Source organism: Herpailurus yagouaroundi, unplaced genomic scaffold (assembly GCF_014898765.1).
Source record: "Herpailurus yagouaroundi ecotype Mexico unplaced genomic scaffold, PumYag 142, whole genome shotgun sequence".
In the NCBI taxonomy this organism is placed as follows: domain Eukaryota; kingdom Metazoa; phylum Chordata; class Mammalia; order Carnivora; family Felidae; genus Herpailurus; species Herpailurus yagouaroundi.
This window is the reverse complement of record NW_024412397.1, coordinates 34382787-34400807: the sequence shown is the minus strand read 5'-3', so window position 1 is coordinate 34400807 and position 18021 is coordinate 34382787. Positions and strand designations below refer to the sequence as shown.

Below are 18021 nucleotides of genomic sequence, written 5' to 3'. Positions count from 1 at the left end.
GTTTAAGTGTTAACACTAGCTAAAGAAGTCAGGATCTCAGGAGGATAGTTCACTGTTCTACTGAATAAAAAATTCTTTGCTGTGTATATTTAAAAGCAAACCTATATTTCTTATGTTGACTTAAGGTCTGTTTATTGGCCCAGGTCTGTTTTTTGGACTTAAAGTCTGTTTATTCTCTGGGGTCTGTGGGAGGGGCCACTTCATTTTGTTCAATCAGAATCCTCATCTTTGGTTATTCACGAACTTCCCCACTTGTCACTTGGATCCAGGGATGGATATATTTCACAGGCAAGTATATCCCACAGACATTCTGACAACCTCTGTAAGGCCAATAGGCAGAAAGAAAGCTGCCACCAGATCATATTAATGACTTCATTTACACATGGCCTAAACAAGAACACTAAGAAAAGCCATCTGGCTTAGATGCTGAGAAAATGCCTCAGGAGATTGTACTAAACCCTCCCTCAGTATTCTTTTCTCCAGGCGAAATGACCCAATTCTTCCAGGATTTCTTAATAGAGTTTATTCTAGAGTACTACATTTCCTGGCCACTGTTCTGAGTTGGAGGAATAAGTAGTTCCTTCTAAGACATGTAATTTTTTTTTTTACCTCTTATCAAAAAAGCAAGTACCTAAACACACAAAATCATGAACTATCAGAGCTTTAATGATAGGTAGAGAACATGTCAGTGCCTCTTCCCTTTAATAATGAGGAAACAAAGGCCCACAAAGTCTGTCTGACTTAGACAAGGTATCCCCAAAAGGTAGAGTGATTGCCTCCCAGATACTCATGTGTACGAGTATAACATCTCCTAAATCCATGTTTCTATGAAGAAAAAAAAAGAGATGCTTTTGAAATCCGCCAGGATCTCTAGGGTCCTGGCTGTCATTGACTTGGCAATGGCATTTCTATTTCTAATGATATCTGCATCATCCCTTAATGACCAATTGACTAAACATATTTAAACTGGTGGTACCAAAATCTGTCTGTGATTCTATTAGATAGTCATTACACTTACTTATCTTTCCTTACATATGCATGCTGATACGCCCTGGCTGTGGTAAAACATGCATATTGCAAAATGCACAGATTATAACATTTATTTAGTTAGTTTTAAATAAAGTTTATTTATCTGTTTTGAGAGAGAGAGTGAGAGCAAGCAGGGGAGCAGCAGAGACAGAGGGAGAGAGACAGAATCTCAAGCAGGTTCCACACTGTCAGCATAGCACTTGATGCAGGGCTCGAACTCACGAATTGTGAAATGACTACCTGAGCCAGAGTAAGTCGCTTAAACAACTGAGCCACCCAGGCCCCAGAGATATAATTTTTAAATGAAGAGGTTTATGATTTTCAATTTTGGATATTTTTATACTCAATAAGCAACACTTTGTGTATCAACTACTGTCATTGTTTTAACACAACTATTATCTTATGACCTTTTTATCATTCTAAATGGCATTTAAATACGGAATTTAAGAACTTTAGGATGCTTCAAGACTGATGGCTTTTCATGTGGCACTGAAGCTAGTCCTTCAGGAGAATGGAAATGTGTGTAGAGATTCTTGTTGAGAGAATCTCTGAGGTTAGCTATCCTTGCATATACACAGCCAGATTCACAACTGGTAACCTAGGGTTCCTCTCACATTCCCAAGTTCTTCTTTAATGTTCCATCATAAACAAGATAGACGTTTCATTGATAATACTAAGTAAGTACAACAGTTACATAAGCCATTTAACCAATGATTCCTGCCACTGTGCTAAGTATTTTATAACATTATCATATTTAAATGCATGATGTGAGATCAAAGTAAATATTATTATTGTCCCCATTAGAAATAATATAAATTATCATCTTAAAATATCATATAATAATTATAGTACTTATAAAAATAAAACATCCAACTATAGGAATTTTGAACTCTCTTTAATAGTTATTATTTCAAAAGGAAATCACAAATATCTAGGATATATCAAAATATGTAGAGTTTCGTGTAAATTGAAACCACAACAAGGCACCACTATACGGTCACCCAGGTGGCTCAGTCAGTTAAGTGCCCGACTCCTGATTTTGGCTCAGGTCATGATCTCATGGTTTGTGAGTCTGAGCCCCACATGGGGCTCCATGCTGAAGTCTGTTTGAGATTCTCTCTCTCTCTCTCTCTCTCTCTCTCTCTGCTCCTCCCATGCTCTTGTGCTCACTCCCTCTCAAAATAAAATAAGCATTTAAAAAAAAAAAGGCACCATTATGCACCTGTTAAAACAGCAAAAGTTAAAAAGATTGAGTGTACAAAATGATGGTGAATTCCACATGGAAGGACTGGAACGCTTATATACTACTGAGAAGAGTTTAAAGAATTCAATCCTTTTGGAAATGACTTTGACAGTTTCTTAAAAACTTAAACATGCACCTGTCAGAGGATCCAGCCATTTCACTCCTAGGTATTTTTCAAAGAAAAATGAAAGCTTTTGTCTACAAAGATGGGTACCTGGATGTTCATAACGTCTTATTTGTGATAGCCCCAAAATGGAAACAACATAAAATGCCCCCAGCAGATGAATGGATAAACAAACTAATATATCAGTACATTGGAGTATTATTCAGCAACAATAAGGAATGAGCAGCTGATTCATGCAACAACCTGGATTAAGATCAAAATAATTACCTTGAGTGAGAGAGAAAGTACGTCCTGTATGATTCTATTTATATAAATTCTAAAAACTACAAACTTATGTACTGTGACAAAAGGCATATCAGTGGTTTTCTGGAGGTGGAGGGGAGGGCATGGGGGTGGGTCAGAAGGGGCAATATACACTGGGTTATAAAGGCCTAAGGAAATTTTGGGAATAATGGAGATGTTTATTGTTTTCATTGTGGTAATTGTTTCATAGCATATTTACCCTCACAATTTAAATATCTGTTTCCTGTCAATTGTGCCTCAGTAAAGCTGTTAAAATAAACTAAATAATTTCATAAAGCTGCATTTATTATTAAACGAAAATATATGAATTAAACAGTCAGCTCAACAGATTAGAAAGTAAAGCATTAATTTAGTGCTATCAAAGCAAAATAGACAAATAAGTATGAGAGCTGAAATGAAAGAATTATAAATTTTTGAAAATTGAAGTTCATAAATAAACCAGAAAGAGATTCTTTGTATTAGGGAAAAGTACTTCCAATGTGCATAACAAAGAAATTGTTAAAAAGCAGCAATCCATGCATTTAAGAATTAACAGAAAGGAAGATGGCATAACTTTATTAAATTAGCCATAAGAGAGAAATTCGTTAAACTCTGTAAAAATAATGCTGGAAATGTAAATCACTAGAATAATATTCTAAGAAAATTAAAAGATAACAAAATTGACTCCAAAGGTGATTTTTTAAATGAAAAAAAAACAAAAACAAAATTCAACCATGAAGGAAATTTAGAAATTTAGTAAAGAGTAATTTTTTAAAACATTTTTTAAATTAAGGTTAATTTGTTTTATTGGTGATTTTTTTCAAACCTTTACAAAACATGCATTTCCTGTGAAATATTTACTTTTTCTAAATATGTAATGAATCCATAGTAATTTAAAAACTATAAGATTGGTCAGGAGAAAACGACACATTGGTGGAAACAAATATGAAAGGTACATAGAAAGAGACAAAGAAAATAAGTCAGTTGCAAAAGAAGAAAGTTATATGGCAAAATACAATTAAAAGATTAAATAAGTATTTCTACTCTTTGAGGAAACTATATACTATTATTTTCTATTCACTGAATTAATAAATAATACAAAGATTGACCAAGTTTTGTGTTGTGTGTGACAATACAGGGACACCACCTACATTCTTACTTTCTTATACTCTTTATGCGACAGTGAATTGGTACAACATTGCTAGAGAAAAATTTGGCAAAATAAATGTATTATTAAAATTGATGCAGGAGAGCCTGGGTGGCTCAGTAGGTTAAGCACCAGACTCTTGATCTCTGCTCAGGTCATGATCTCACAGTTCATGGGTCAAGCCCTGCCTCAGGCTCCTTGCTGAGAGTGGGGAGTCTGCTTGGGATTCTTTCTATCCCTCTCTCTGCCACTCCCCCCGCCTCTCTCTCTTTTTCTCTCTCAAAATAAATAAACTTTAAAGATAAAATAAAACAGGGGTGCCTGAGTGGTTGAGTCAGTTTAACATCCGACTTTTGGTTTCAGCTCAGGTCATGATCTTAAGGTTTGTGGGTTAGGGCTCCCAACTGACAGTGGGGAGCCTGCTTGGGATCCTGTCTCTCTCCCTCTCTTTCTGCCCCTCCACCACTTGTGTGCACGCATGCTCTCTCCCCCTCTCTCATTCTCAAAAATAAATAAACTTAATTTTCTTTAAATAAAGTAATAAAAAATAAAATAAAATAAAAATAAAATAAAATCAATGTATACCTTTGAATCTTAAATTTCATTATTAGGAATTAATATTAAAAGTATTGTTAAGAAGGGGCAGATGAGTATCCGCATTTATTCATGGCCTCATAGTGTACATTTGCAAAAGTTTAGCAAAAGACTAAGTACCTCCTAATGGGCACTGGTTATAAATTACGGGAATGCACACACACACTAGTATGCTATGTAGCCATTAAACTGTGATAGGGCATGCATTTATTGGCACAGAAAGATGTCTTTCAATATTAGTGAATGAGAAAGGATGTATTCACATTTTTAAATATTGTTTAATATGTGCACACACATACATTCACACACCTACCGGTCTTTTTAAATTTCTAATATGTTTTAGAGCAATAGGAAGATGGTTGTAAAATATTTTCAAAAAAGTTAACAGCATTATAATAATTGATTAGATTCAGGTAATACTTCTCATTTTCTTTTTTTATACTTTTTAGTCTTTTTAAGAAATAATAGAGGCACCTGGGTGGCTCAGTCAGTTAAGCATCTGAATTTAGCTCAGGTCATGATCTTGCAGTTCACCAGTTTGAGCCCCACGACAGGCTCTGTGCTGACAGCTCAGAGCCTAGAGCCTGCTTTGGATTCTGTGTCTCCCTCTCTCTCTGCTCCTTCCCTGCTCACACTCTGTCTCCCTCAAAAATTAATAAACATTAAAAAATTGTAATAAAAAATAAAATTAAAAAATAGATTAAAATACTTTATATTGTGGAAAAACTATTTTATTTGGGGAACCATTGAATGGCATATTTGAGTAACCTCTTATTCTCTGAATAAACTGGAGTAGTCATCTATGAGTCCTGCCCACAGGGGTAAGTGATTCTGATTTGATCTTATGCGTCTTGTTAACCCATTCATGGAATTAGCGAGCAGGCACTGAGGAAAGGGAGCTGCTGTCTGTGGAGGTGGGACACAGTGTGGGGGTTTGGTGGAGATTACTCCTTTCTGAAAAGTGCTGATGCTACCCTGGAGAATTCTCCAAATGCATTTGTGAGAAAATGAGGGGAAAACACACTCTTTTTATTTCTTCCCAAACCATGAATTTGTCTGGGCTTATGAATATGCTGTTTACCAAAATTAAAGTTTCCAAGTCACTATTGATTGTAACTTATTTCTCCTTCCTTCAAATCCAAAAACCTAACAGTATGTGAATTGGTAGAAACATGTAAGAAGTCAGCATGACAAGAGGAAAAGAGTCTACGTGGAGGTCCATTAAGAAAGACTTGGAAAGCTACTAGCACATTCTGATCCCATGGTTAAAAGATAGCCTTTTCATTAACCAATAATCACACCTTCTGAACCCAAGCCCTAAGTTGAAATCAGACAATCATTGAATATCATTGTGAATATGAATATGATTATGTGCTCCAGTTATACAATCAGCTGTGCAGGTGAGCACAGGTAGAGGACTGTTCCTTGTTAGCCTATTGATGTAGACACAGGACCCACTTTCCTGAAACAATTAGGGAATACTGCAAAATAGTGTGGTAAGGGTTCAGTGGTACAATTTAGTTAAGACATAAATTCAAAGAGTTAAGAGTATGAAGCACAGAACTTCAGCCAAAACTTGAATCCTCTAGAAGGCATATAGCCTCATTTTTCCAAGAGGATAGTGCCAACATTCACCCAGAGAATGGCCTGATTGGGAATCCAGGGCCTCATTGCTGACTCCCTACCTCTTATGCCCCTGAGTTCATTGACAGCAACCAAAAAGCTGCATGCGTCTCAACACTCATCTTCATCACTGCTGCTATTACTTTGGTTCAATTCTCTTTGAACTTCTGCTTGAAATATTGACATCATTGCCTAATTGGGATGCTGCCTCTTGCTTTGTCCTGTCCAAACCAGTGGACCCAGTGTGATCTTTCTGAAATGCAGTTCTGACCTGACCAATCTCTTCCCTAAAATATTTCCATGACTACCCATTACCAACAGCACAAAATCTAAACCCCTTAGGATGACAAACAAATCTCTTTGTAATCAATCCTCTGCTTGTCTCTCCGGACTCATCTCTGCTGGTCCCCTGACACTTCATCTCTTCATCCTGAATGATTTGTTATTCACACCATATACCAAGGCCTTGTCACCTTGAGGTACTTCACACATCGACTCTCCCCACTCCCATCAGCTATCCTCACGTTCCCTTTATTATCTGGTTAACTTCAATTCATCTGTTAGGAATCAGCCCAGATTTCACCTCTTCCCAGAAGATGCTTTGTCTGACCTCACATGTCAGGGTTGATAGCCTTCCATCTCTCCTGTAACACCCCAAGTGTATCTCTATTTTAAGATTTGTCTATGTAACAGTGTCCTTGTTTCCCCAGGTGCACTGTCAACTTCCTGAGGTTAGAAATTCCATCTTATTCATCACTGTATCCTAAGGTGCATTCTCACCCTAGGTCCAGTATATGGTCAGAGCCCAAAATATGTGTTGAATTCAAAACTGAATGAATGAATGAATGAATGAATGAACAAGTGGTGAAGAGATTACTGTATGAACAAAATTATGGAAATGTGCATGCCAACTTGAATATTAAATGACTATGAGAGGGAATAGTAAGTGATTAGAAGAAAAACAACAGACTATGAGATAAGACTTTTTCAAAATTAAGTTTTATTTAGTGTTCAATCCACACAAATTAATACTCAGCCATATATCGTTTATATGACTATCTAGACACATTTGGTATATACACATACAAACATGTATGTGTATATATACACAGACATTTCCCATCTTCTTAATGTATATTGGACTGAGTTCTCATCAGTATGCTAACTTAATGTACCAAGGAAATTTGTAGCTTATAAAACAGTCCATATTGTTCATTACATGCTCTCCTATGTTTAAGTCATTGCAAGCTTCTTGAGATTAGAATCTGTTATTATTCTACATAGTGCCAGGCACTGTGTTAAACCCTCAGTAGTTATATTTATTTGGGGAAATGGACTTGATCTCATGGGTACAGGAGTGATTTGCTTTTGAGAGGCCGAAGTGTGGCTACTAGGAATGCAGAGCAGGTCCAAAGCACAAAACCTGGTATTTCATGAATTTAGGAAAGTTTTTAAAAAGAGACTTAATGCACAGGAGTTGACATTTTATTAATAATTCCTTTCTTGAGAGACTCATGCAGCTTGGGCTGTTTTCAGCTCTTTCAGGTCCCCTCTTCTGCTGATGTAGCGAGAAGCAGCAAATTCAAAGTAAAGCTAAAAGAAGCCTGGAAGCTCAGCCTCTGGGCAGTCATTTTCAGTATTTATGAGTGCCTGTAAATGGCTAGTGAGCTGTTGGTAGCACCATTGATTCTATTTTTAACAGTTGACTTCCTCACAATCAATGGGATTGACCAAACCAACTGTCTAGTCAGCACAACCAGGCGATGGCCACACTGTGGTCCATTAGTGGCCTGTGGTTCCAGGTGGGCGTCTACCTCTAATAAAGTCTTGAGCCAGGGAACACATCCCCTGGCACCAGCCTGCTCAACCTCTTTTCTCAGTGCCAGAGGGCCCCATTACCATAGAAACTTGATGGAGAAAGACCCAGAAGCAAATTATGCAGCTCTTTAGCACCCTCTGGTGTCCAGTCTTCCAAAAACCCAAAATTCTCCTGGGTTTTTAAAACTTGACAATGATCATTCCTCCCCAAAGCTATGTACTGCCTTGTGATGTTCAGCAATCCAGACTGAGAAATTCTTTTATCACCTGACATCACCATTCTTGTTGGCTAAAGAGTACTCCTAATGGGAAAACCTCCCCTCTAACTATCATTTAATTAAGGGGAACTAGAATGACCTAGGCAGTGCATTTTGGAATAGACAGTATGAAAACTGCCTGCTTTAAAATCTGAAATCTATTTTGGGTTTTACAAAGGAAAATTTTCTAAATAGTAGAATTCTTTATGTAGAAGTCATTAACTGTTTGATTTACTACAACAAGCAAATGAAAGGCGCTAGTAAGGAGATACTAACCAAACTACCATTGATTTTCCTCTTAGGACTTCTTCTCCCATCCTTATCCATAGGCAAATGTCATGAAAAAGAAATGCTTTGGGGTGGACATCACATAGGGGCCATAGCGTTGACTCCTTTTTCGGGTTAAAATGTGACTTTGGACAAATCACAATCTCCATGAACCTCAGCTTTCTCAAATATAAAACAAGAATATAAGTACAGGACATTTTTGTCATCTTGGGGAAGAAACATGGAAATCTAAGATCCTATGAGGTTGTCAGGGCTTGGATTTCCGCACCACCTGAAGATGGCAGATGGATACCTAGATTTCATTATCTACACATGCATAAGTTTGAATCTTTTCATAATAAAAAAGTTAAATGACTTTCAGTTGGAATCAATTTTCCATGTTCTCCTGAATATCACGTTAATGAGACTCTGTGCCAATCCTGAAAAGATAGGAAGAATGGTTGATTCTCATTTTAGACTCTCTTGTGATTATATATTTTAAAATAAGCATTGGTGGTTCAATAAAAGCTCCCCTTTTTTTAGAGTGGCCTCAAGCAATGTATGAGAAGAAGTGAATTAGAAAGAAGGATTTCTGCAGGAAAGTGCCAAGTGTTCTTCATGTGTTTTTATCATAACCGTGCTCACTTATTAAGATCCTACTAGGTACCAGGAGTTTTAGATACCTCATTTTATTTAATCCTCCTAACGTTGTTGCAAGGTAGATTTTATTATTCTCATTTTGTAGAAAAGGAAACTAAGCCTCAGAGATGCAAAGCAATTTGTCCCAGTTACCACGCAACCTATAGAGCTAATATTCATACTGAGAGGTGTTTTTTTTTTTTTTTTTCTGAAGCCAAGCTGTTTTCCCCCCATAGAAATAGCCTCTTTTCATTAGAGAGCAAAAAAGGGAAGGAATTCCTGAGTCTGTTTTCTGGCAGAGCTCTTCAAAATTTCTTTTCCTAATAATGGATGGTTGTAAGAAGGCCCAAAAGCATGCAATCCAATGGTCCTTCTTTGTCTCCTTGGCAGTAAGAGGCATACAGGCTGATGAGAGGTCCTCCCATTCAGCGAGGTATAATCTACAGAGGAGCAACTCTATTCATTCACCTTGCTTCAGGTTTAATTGAGCACCTACTATATGCCAGGTATGACCAGGGCATATAAAATGAAATGAGTTCTTTTTTTTTTTTTTTTAATTCTTTACGTGTCAGAAGAAATATCACAGATGCCACTAAGGAAATAAGGAAGGCCTTGATAATTTCCACCCCACATAGAACAACTCACCACATTATGGTATCCAGAGGAGATCAGTATGGCCCCAGGAATTTGTGTTCACATCCCTCTGCTCTTTCGGCACTACAGTTAAGTAAGCTCTGTGGTCCCAGACTGCCAGCAAGTGAGCTCCAGTTAGGGAAAGAAAGAGTTGGAAGGTGCATCCTACAGAGAATTGGGGAAATCCTAAGGCCAAACTATATATAATTACTATTCAGTTACAGTGACTCATAATTGAGAAGTGTAAACATCTGTTTAGGTTTCAGATTGTGTCTCTGCTCTACTCCTGTACTAGCATACCTCATTCTAACTCATCTGACAGGTCTGAAAAAGCAAGACTGATGACCTCAGACCAGAGGGGGCTTACTCTACAGATCATCTCTGCAGTTTTGCTTGGTAAAGAGAAAATTAAACAGATACCTGTTATTTAGTATTTCTTTTTCCTTTAGTGTACATTTCCCCTTCTGGATGTTGAAAAGACTTGTCCCAAGATCCTAGACAACAGAAAGTCAAAGGCATTCTCCACAGCTTCCTCAAGCCACAGCTGCTAATGTGCCTTACTGGTCTCTTGGAAAAGAAGCCACCCTCTTGCCAAGAATGCTGATAACCATGGGAGGAGGTAGACCCTGGAAAGAAAGAACCACTCTGGGTCTTTAGCATTTCCAGATTTGGAAATTCTCTCATGATTTATAGACCTAGAAATTAGAGATACGGAGAGAAGGAAACAAAGACTAAAGAAAAAAGAAACGAGCAATCTAGCAGGAAAAACACAACTAGAAAGTTTAGAAAGGAATGCACCCTGGCAGATACAAAGACATTCTTTCCTGCAAACTTCCTGAAACGTTGAGAATTCCAGCTTTTAGAAAAGCAAACAGTGTTATCATATTTTAAAAAATGTTTTTCTTTCCATTTCTTCTTAGCTTATATTGTCCCTCCCTTTCCCTTCTAGTTCTTTATTTCAGGATCACTGGATTCTACTGTGGGGGGGGGGGGGGGGGAGAAGGAACCATAAACCTAAATTATAGCCAATCAGATTGTACTCACAGCTCAACTACTAGACAAATTGCAGCTCATGAAATTTGCTATGGGTCAGGAGACTGAGTAATTTTATTTTAATCAGTCTTATTTGAAGCTGGAATGCCCTTGCAGCAAATCCTCTGAACAGGATTTCAGAGGGGATATAGACTGGTCTTTTTTCCTCTCGTCCCCTTTTTTTTCTTTCTTTCTTCTTAGTAAACCGTTTCAGTTCTCTGGGAGATAATGAGAAATAAAAGTTGAAGATAGTCAAATTTTATTCCAGTTCTGAATGAAAGCGTGTCTGGAACTTACATTGGCTCCAGCCTTTCTTACAATGCAGGATTAAGCTGTCCAAATCCTGTCCCCAGCATTCATTTACATGGAGATGTCCCAGGCGGACCTCGGGTCCGGCCCCAAGAACCACAAATGCCGTGCTGATCTCTGTGCCTCGCTGGCGGTTTGGATTTCTGGGACATTATTCCATGTCACAGGAGGCCTCGCAGGCTGCTGTAAAGTCGGATGGACCGATATCGCCACAACACAGCTGCCTTCTCAGCAAGGGGGAGCAAATAAGAGCCTTTCAGAGTCACGGGAGTATGGGATAGAGGCAGCATTAGCGCTTCTCAGCAATCCCTGGGGTTTGTAATGCCATCTTTGCCGCAGCTTAGATCACGGAGTCAGACCTCCAGAGAGGGCCAGGCAAATCGTGCCCATGTTAGGTCAAGAGGCAGGGTAAGGATATCACCCACTCTTCTCTGGATCTTTGCAACCCAGTTTGTCAAAGCATCCATACAATGGTGAAACGTGTGAACGGGGTGGTCTGCTTTCCAAGGAAGAGAGTTTGGCAAGAGTCTAACCTGCCAGACATCAACTGGCCCTGTGTGAAGTCCTACGAAGGCCAGTTTTGAAGACCCAGTACTTTTAAACGTTCATGCATATCCCATATGCATAAAGATACTTCCATGTGAGTCACTAAAGGTCAGGGGCAATCAACACTGTTCCTCTTCTTGGTAATGTTCTTCTTTATCATCTCCATCTCACATTTCTTCACTTTGAATTTTAGGTCAAAGGAATTGACAACATTGGCCGAGTAATCCATGATAGCATAACTCTGGCAAACTAAGAAAGAGACACACAAAACACCAGTTTGACGTTTTAGGAAGCTTATCCATATACTCATGTATCAACTTAATAAATGATTATCGGCTTCCTTTTCTGGGCAAACACAAAAGATGGAAAAAATGAGAAGACAATGTTAATGACCTCAAGTAGCTGAGGCCCTCAGGTGGCCATTGTCTGAGGTGGTGGGGGACAGACCAGGAGCGGCTGTGCCCTTCTTCTGGGATGAGCTAGAAAGTGGCTAAATATTGAGCTGGGGAGAGTCCGTTCTATCCTGAGATGACAAGACAGTGTAATTCAATAAGGTCAATCCTTTGACAATACTATCAACTAACATTTAGTACTTACTCTGTGCCAGAAACTGTGTCGAGGGCTTTCCACAGGTTCCCACATTTAATTCTCACAGCAGTGTTGTGAGGTTGTTGCTGATGTTGCCATTCTCTTCTTACCCAAAGAAACTGAGTCATAGCTGTCAGAGAGACTGGTGGGTAAGAGCAAAGCAGAGCATTAACCTCCAGAAGTAACTTGGGCAGGAATCAGCAAAGCACATTTTATCCAGTTAGCAGAACTAAGAATCAGGGTCACTCCAGGTCCTGAAAACAAGTGGAATTCGTGTTTGTAGAATGAGAGCACCCCAGTGAAGCTACTTTTTTGTAAGCAGTGAGACTTGTTGCTGAGTTAAGACATGGGCTGGATAAAGTACCTTACTTAATCCACTGCTTTGCACTCACAGCCCTGTGATCAAGATGAATGTAGAACCCTAGAGAACACTAAATTAGTGTTGCTTATGGCCTGGTTCTCCAACCACTTGCATCAGAGAACCTGAGGTGTTTGTTCAAATACAGATGCCTAGGCCTCTGCTGAATTAGAACTACCGATGTGTAGTTCAGGAAACTTCATTTTATAGTGAAATTTATACATCCTCCAGAAATTTCATATGGACAGTAAAATTTGAGAACCATTAACCCCAAGTTTCAGAGGGGGCTCAAAAGGCGCTGTCAGTGGGGGTAGGATGGCTGCAAAGGCTGGAAACCAGGAGCATCTGGCACCAGGTGTGATAAGGTGGGCTAGAAGGGATAATCCACTGGGCAATGGCGTTGCGATTGTAATTCAGGGGTACCTGGGTGGCTCAGTCAGTTAAGTGTCCAACACTGGATGTCAGCTCATGATCAGGATGAGCTGATGTCAGGCCTGGATGTCAGGTCTTGATCTCAGGGCAGTGAGTGTAAGCCCTGTGTTGCGCTGGGATAAAGCCTACTTAAAAAAAAAAAAAAAAGAAAAAAGTAATTTAAATTTAATTATTATTTATTATTTTTGATTTGGGGGTTCATATTTATTATTATTTTTATTTTTTTATATTTATTTATTCATTCTTAGAGACAGAAAAAAAGTGCAAGTGGGGAAGGGACAGAGAGAAGGACAAAGAGAGAATCCTAAGCAGGCTCTGCATTATCATCACAGAGCCCAACTGGGGGCTTGATCTCACGAACCATCAGATCATGACCTGAACCGAAATCAAGAGGTGGACATTTAACTGACTGAACCATCCAGGTGCCCCTCAGATTTGTTTTTAATAGTTTAAAAGCAAATAATTTTTTAACAAAAAATGATAATGGCTTAGACATTTAGCCTTGAGTTCTATTTCTAAGGAACATGATTACCTTTTTTGACATGAATCTAAGAAAATAAACTTTTCCTTACTAAATTAAACGAGCTCTCCATGCGAATTTGTCTAAGTCTTCAAAGGTAAAGTCCAAATATTTATTCTTTAATGAATGAATTAGAATAGCCATATCTATATTTTAAAACCACCTATTTTTAAGCTTAATTGATACTCCCCTGAAACTAATGATGGTGTATCTAATAAACTCATAATTTTCACTTTATGCTTTTGTTTATCTAAAGCATGTTTTAATAAAAATAAACATGCAAGAAAAAATTGGGTTACCCAAGAACTATTTCTCTTTATTCATTTACTTTTTACAAGGAAAGACACATAGGTTTGCTAAGAAGGTTGTTTAAAAAAAAAAAAGTTTTCAATGAATTTTTTAAGAAATTGATTTTATCACAAAGTAAGTAATTATCACCAGCATTTAACAGTAGCTTAAATGGTTTCTCTGCTTCATTGTAAACTCCTGGAGGATGCATTTGTTTGTGTATGTCTGAGGCAGACATTGCAAAATGTATAATCTTCCATTTGTATTTCCCCCAGCATCCCCCAAACACTGCCTGTCCTCTAAAACTTTACTCACTGCTCTGAAGTGTTTCATTGACTGGAAATATTCTCTACAAAAACTTTGTGGAGTTAGTGTTGAATTTCTGCAGTGAATGCATTTTTCATGATTAAAAGTCACAGCATGCTTGTCTGGGGAACACATCCTAGGAGAGCCGTCATTCTTAGTTATGAGTTCCTAAGTCACAAACAGTTTTAAACTTTGAATCACTTCAAAATACACAGATTTACCAACAAAATTATGGCACTATGGATTTTGGGCAAAGTATTTACCTTGCAATTGTACTTTTATGCAACTTTTATATGTAAGTAAGGCAGCATTCCAGATTCACCTGTATCAGCCACAATGTTGGTGGGAAACAGATGGCATACTCAATTTGTGGTAATTCTAGGAGGATCTCACAAAAAGGTGTGGTCTGGTATAGAGGAAACACAAGTAGTGCAGGAACAGAGGATTAGCACTAGAAGAGCTGTTACCACTCACAGTCTGGTGAGACAAGGAGAAGGTGAAGTTTCCAGGTTTCAGGACAAATGTTCTATTAAACAGGCCACCTTGAGAAAAGCAGTGGTCACAGTATTGAGGGACACAGATATCCCAAGAAGACTTGACAGGGAAGGAGCCAGGTAATAAATACTCTACCACTCTCTCCCTCCTCCTTCCTTCCCATCTTATCCTGAGGCTTTTACCAGTTAAACTCAAGTGGAAGCCAGAAGGCATGGGAGCGCTTTAATGTCGTCCATTGCAGATAAGCCTTGCAGCACGGAAAGATGGACAAAGTGGTGAGAGCTTCCAAAGGCAAATGGAAGATATTTGGCAAAACCTGTTACACTGTGGTTCTAGGGTAAATGTCTGATACATTAGTTTCAATATCTGCTCTGATATTTAACACGTGAGTTACCTTAGGCAAGTTGCCTGAGCTCACCAAGTCCTAATAAGACTCTAATTATTGCCTTTTGGGGGTTAAATGGGAGAATATAAGCATATCACCAAGCCCAGTGCCTAGAACAAAGGGAAAACTCAGGAAGGATGAGTTCCTTCCTGTCTAGTCTCTTTCCAAATGTCAACTGTTTTCCTATAGTTATTCTTACCTTCTTCCTGGTTCCTCCTTTGATAGATATCAGGTACACACAGAAGAAATGTCTTAAGACATTAATGAAAACTGAAGAAGTCACAAATAAATGAAAAGATATTATGTGCTCATGGATTGGAAGAATCAATATTGTTAAAATGTCTATACTACCCAAAACAATCTATAGATTTGAAGCAATCCCTATCAAAATTCAATTGGCATTTTTTTCACAGAAATAGAACAAATAATCCTAAAATTTGTATAGAGTCACAAAAGACCCTGAATAGCCAAAGCAATCTTGATAAAGAAGAACAAAACTGGAGGCATCATATTCCCTGATTTCAAACTATATTATAAAGCTGTAGTAATTAAAACAATAGAGTACTGACATAAAAACAGACACATATCAATGCAACAAAATAGTGAGCCCAGTAATAAACCCACACTTTTTGGTCAATTAATTTACAACAAAGGGACCAACATTATACAGTGGGGAAAAAACAGTCTTTCCAACAAACGGTGTTGGGAAAACTGGATAGCCACATGCAAAATAATGAAACTCAACCATTATCTTACACCATACATAAAAATTAACTCAACACAGACAAAAGGCTTGAACATAAAACCTGAAACCACAAATCTCCTAGAAGAAAACAAGGCAGTAATTTCCTTGACATAGGTCTTAGGGGTGATTTTTTTCACATCACACCAAAAGCAAAAACAACAAAAGCAAAATTTTAAAAGTGGAACTACATCATAAAGCCTTATGCACAACAAAGAATAACATTAATAAAATGAAAAGACAACATACCGAGTAAGAGATAATATTTGCAAACCATGTATCTGATAGGGGACTAATATCCAAAATATATAAAGAACTCATACAACTCAGTAACCAAAAGAACAATCTAATTTTAACAAATGAGAAGAAGATCTAAATAAACATTTTTTCAAAGAAGACGTACAGATGGCTAACAAGTACATGAAAAGATACTCAACAGTATTCATTATCAAGGCAATATGAATCAAAACAAAAATGAGATATCACCTCACACCTGTTAGAATGGCTATTATCGAAAAGGCCGGAAATAACAAGTGTTGGTGAGGATATAGAGAAAAAAGAACCCTTGTGTACTGTTGGTAGGATTATGAATTTGTGCAGGCACTATGGAAAACAATCTGGAGATTCCTCAGAAAGTTAAAAATAGAACTACCATATGATCCAGCAATTCTACTTCTGGATATCTATCCAAAGAAAATAGAAAAACTAACTTGAAAATATATATGCACTCCCATATTCACTGTGGCATTATTTACAATGCCTAAGATATGGAAACAACTTAAGTGTCCATTAGTGAATGTACAAATAAATAAAATCTGAGATAGATAATAGATAAATAGATAGATAGATAGACAATAGAATATTATTCAGCTATAAAAAAAATCTTGCCATTTCCAACAATATGATTGGATCTCAAAGGCATTATGCTATGTGAATTAAGTCAGACAGAGAAAGACAAATAACATATGATCTTTTTATTTTAATTTTTTTTTAATTTACATCCAAATTAGCATATAGTGAAACAATGATTTCAGGAGTACATTCCTTAATACCCCTTACCCATTTAGCCCATCCCCACTCCCACACCCTTCTAGTAACCCTCTGTTTGTTCTCCATATTTATGAGTCTATTATGTTTTGTGCCCCTCCCTGTTTTTATATTATTTTTGCTTCCCTTCCCTTATATTCATCTGTCCTGTGTCTTAAAGTCCTCATATGAGTGGAGTCATATGATATTTGTTTTTCTCTGACTGGCTAATTTCACTTAGTAACACCCTCCAGTTCCATCCACATAGTTGCAAATGGCAAGATTTAATTCTTTTTGATTACTGAGTAATACTCCATTGCATATATATAACACATCTTCTTTATCCATTCATCCATCAATGGACATTTGGGCTCTTGCCATACTTTGGCTATTGTTGATAGTGCTGCTATAACCATTGGGGCACATGTGTCTCTTCGAAACAGCATAACCTGTATCCCTTGGATAAATACCTAGTTGTGCAATTGCTGGGTCATAGGGTAGTTCTATTTTTAATTTCTTGAGGAACCTCCATACTGCTTTCCAGAGTGGCTGTACCAACTTACATTCCCACCAACAATGCAAAAGAGATCCTCTTTCTCTGCATCCTCACCAACATCTGTTGTTGCCTGAGTTGTTAATGTTAGTCATTCTGACAGGTGTAAGGTGGTATCTCATTGTGGTTTTGATCTGTATTTCCCTGATGATGAGTGATGTTGAGCATTTTTTCATGTGCGGTTGGCCATCTGGATGTCTTCTTTGGAGAAGTGTCTATTCATGTCTTTTGCCCATTTCTTCAGTGGATTATTTGTTTTTTGAGTGTTGAATTTGGTCAGTTCTTTATAGATTTTGGATACTAAGCCTTTATCTGATATGTCGTTTGCAAATATCTTCTCCCATTCTGTCGGTTGCCTTTTAGTTTTGCTGATTGTTTCCTTCGCTGTGCTGAAGCTTTTTGTTTTGATGAGGTCCCAGTAGTTCATTTTTGCTTTTGTTTCCCTTGCCTCTGGAGACGTGTTGAGTAAGAAGTTGCTGCAGCCAAGATCAAATAGGTTTTTGCTTGCTTTCTCCTCAAGGATTTTGATGGCTTCCTGTCGTACATTTAGGTCTTTTATCCATTTTGAGATTATTTTTGTGTATGTGTAAGAAAGTGGTCCAGGCTCATTCTCTTACATGTCACTGTCCAGTTTGGCCAGCACCACTTGCTGAAGAGACTGTCTTTATTCCACTGGATATTCTTTCCTGCTTTGCCAAACATTAGTTGTCCATACGTTTGTGGGTCTATTTCTGGGTTCTCTATTTTGTTCCATTGATCTGAGTGTCTGTTCTTGTGCCAGTACC

At 37.8% G+C, this 18021-nt stretch overlaps 1 long non-coding RNA gene across 1 annotated transcript; it reads right to left on the bottom strand.

Annotated features, from left to right (window-relative positions):
* Window positions 1-10930: 10930 nt before the first annotated feature.
* Window positions 10931-12393, bottom strand: LOC121032647 (uncharacterized). Its single transcript, XR_005791410.1, has 2 exons — window positions 12141-12393; window positions 10931-11792 (listed from the first exon to the last, which is right to left on the bottom strand). It is a non-coding gene; the product is annotated as an uncharacterized LOC121032647 (long non-coding RNA).
* Window positions 12394-18021: the final 5628 nt, after the last annotated feature.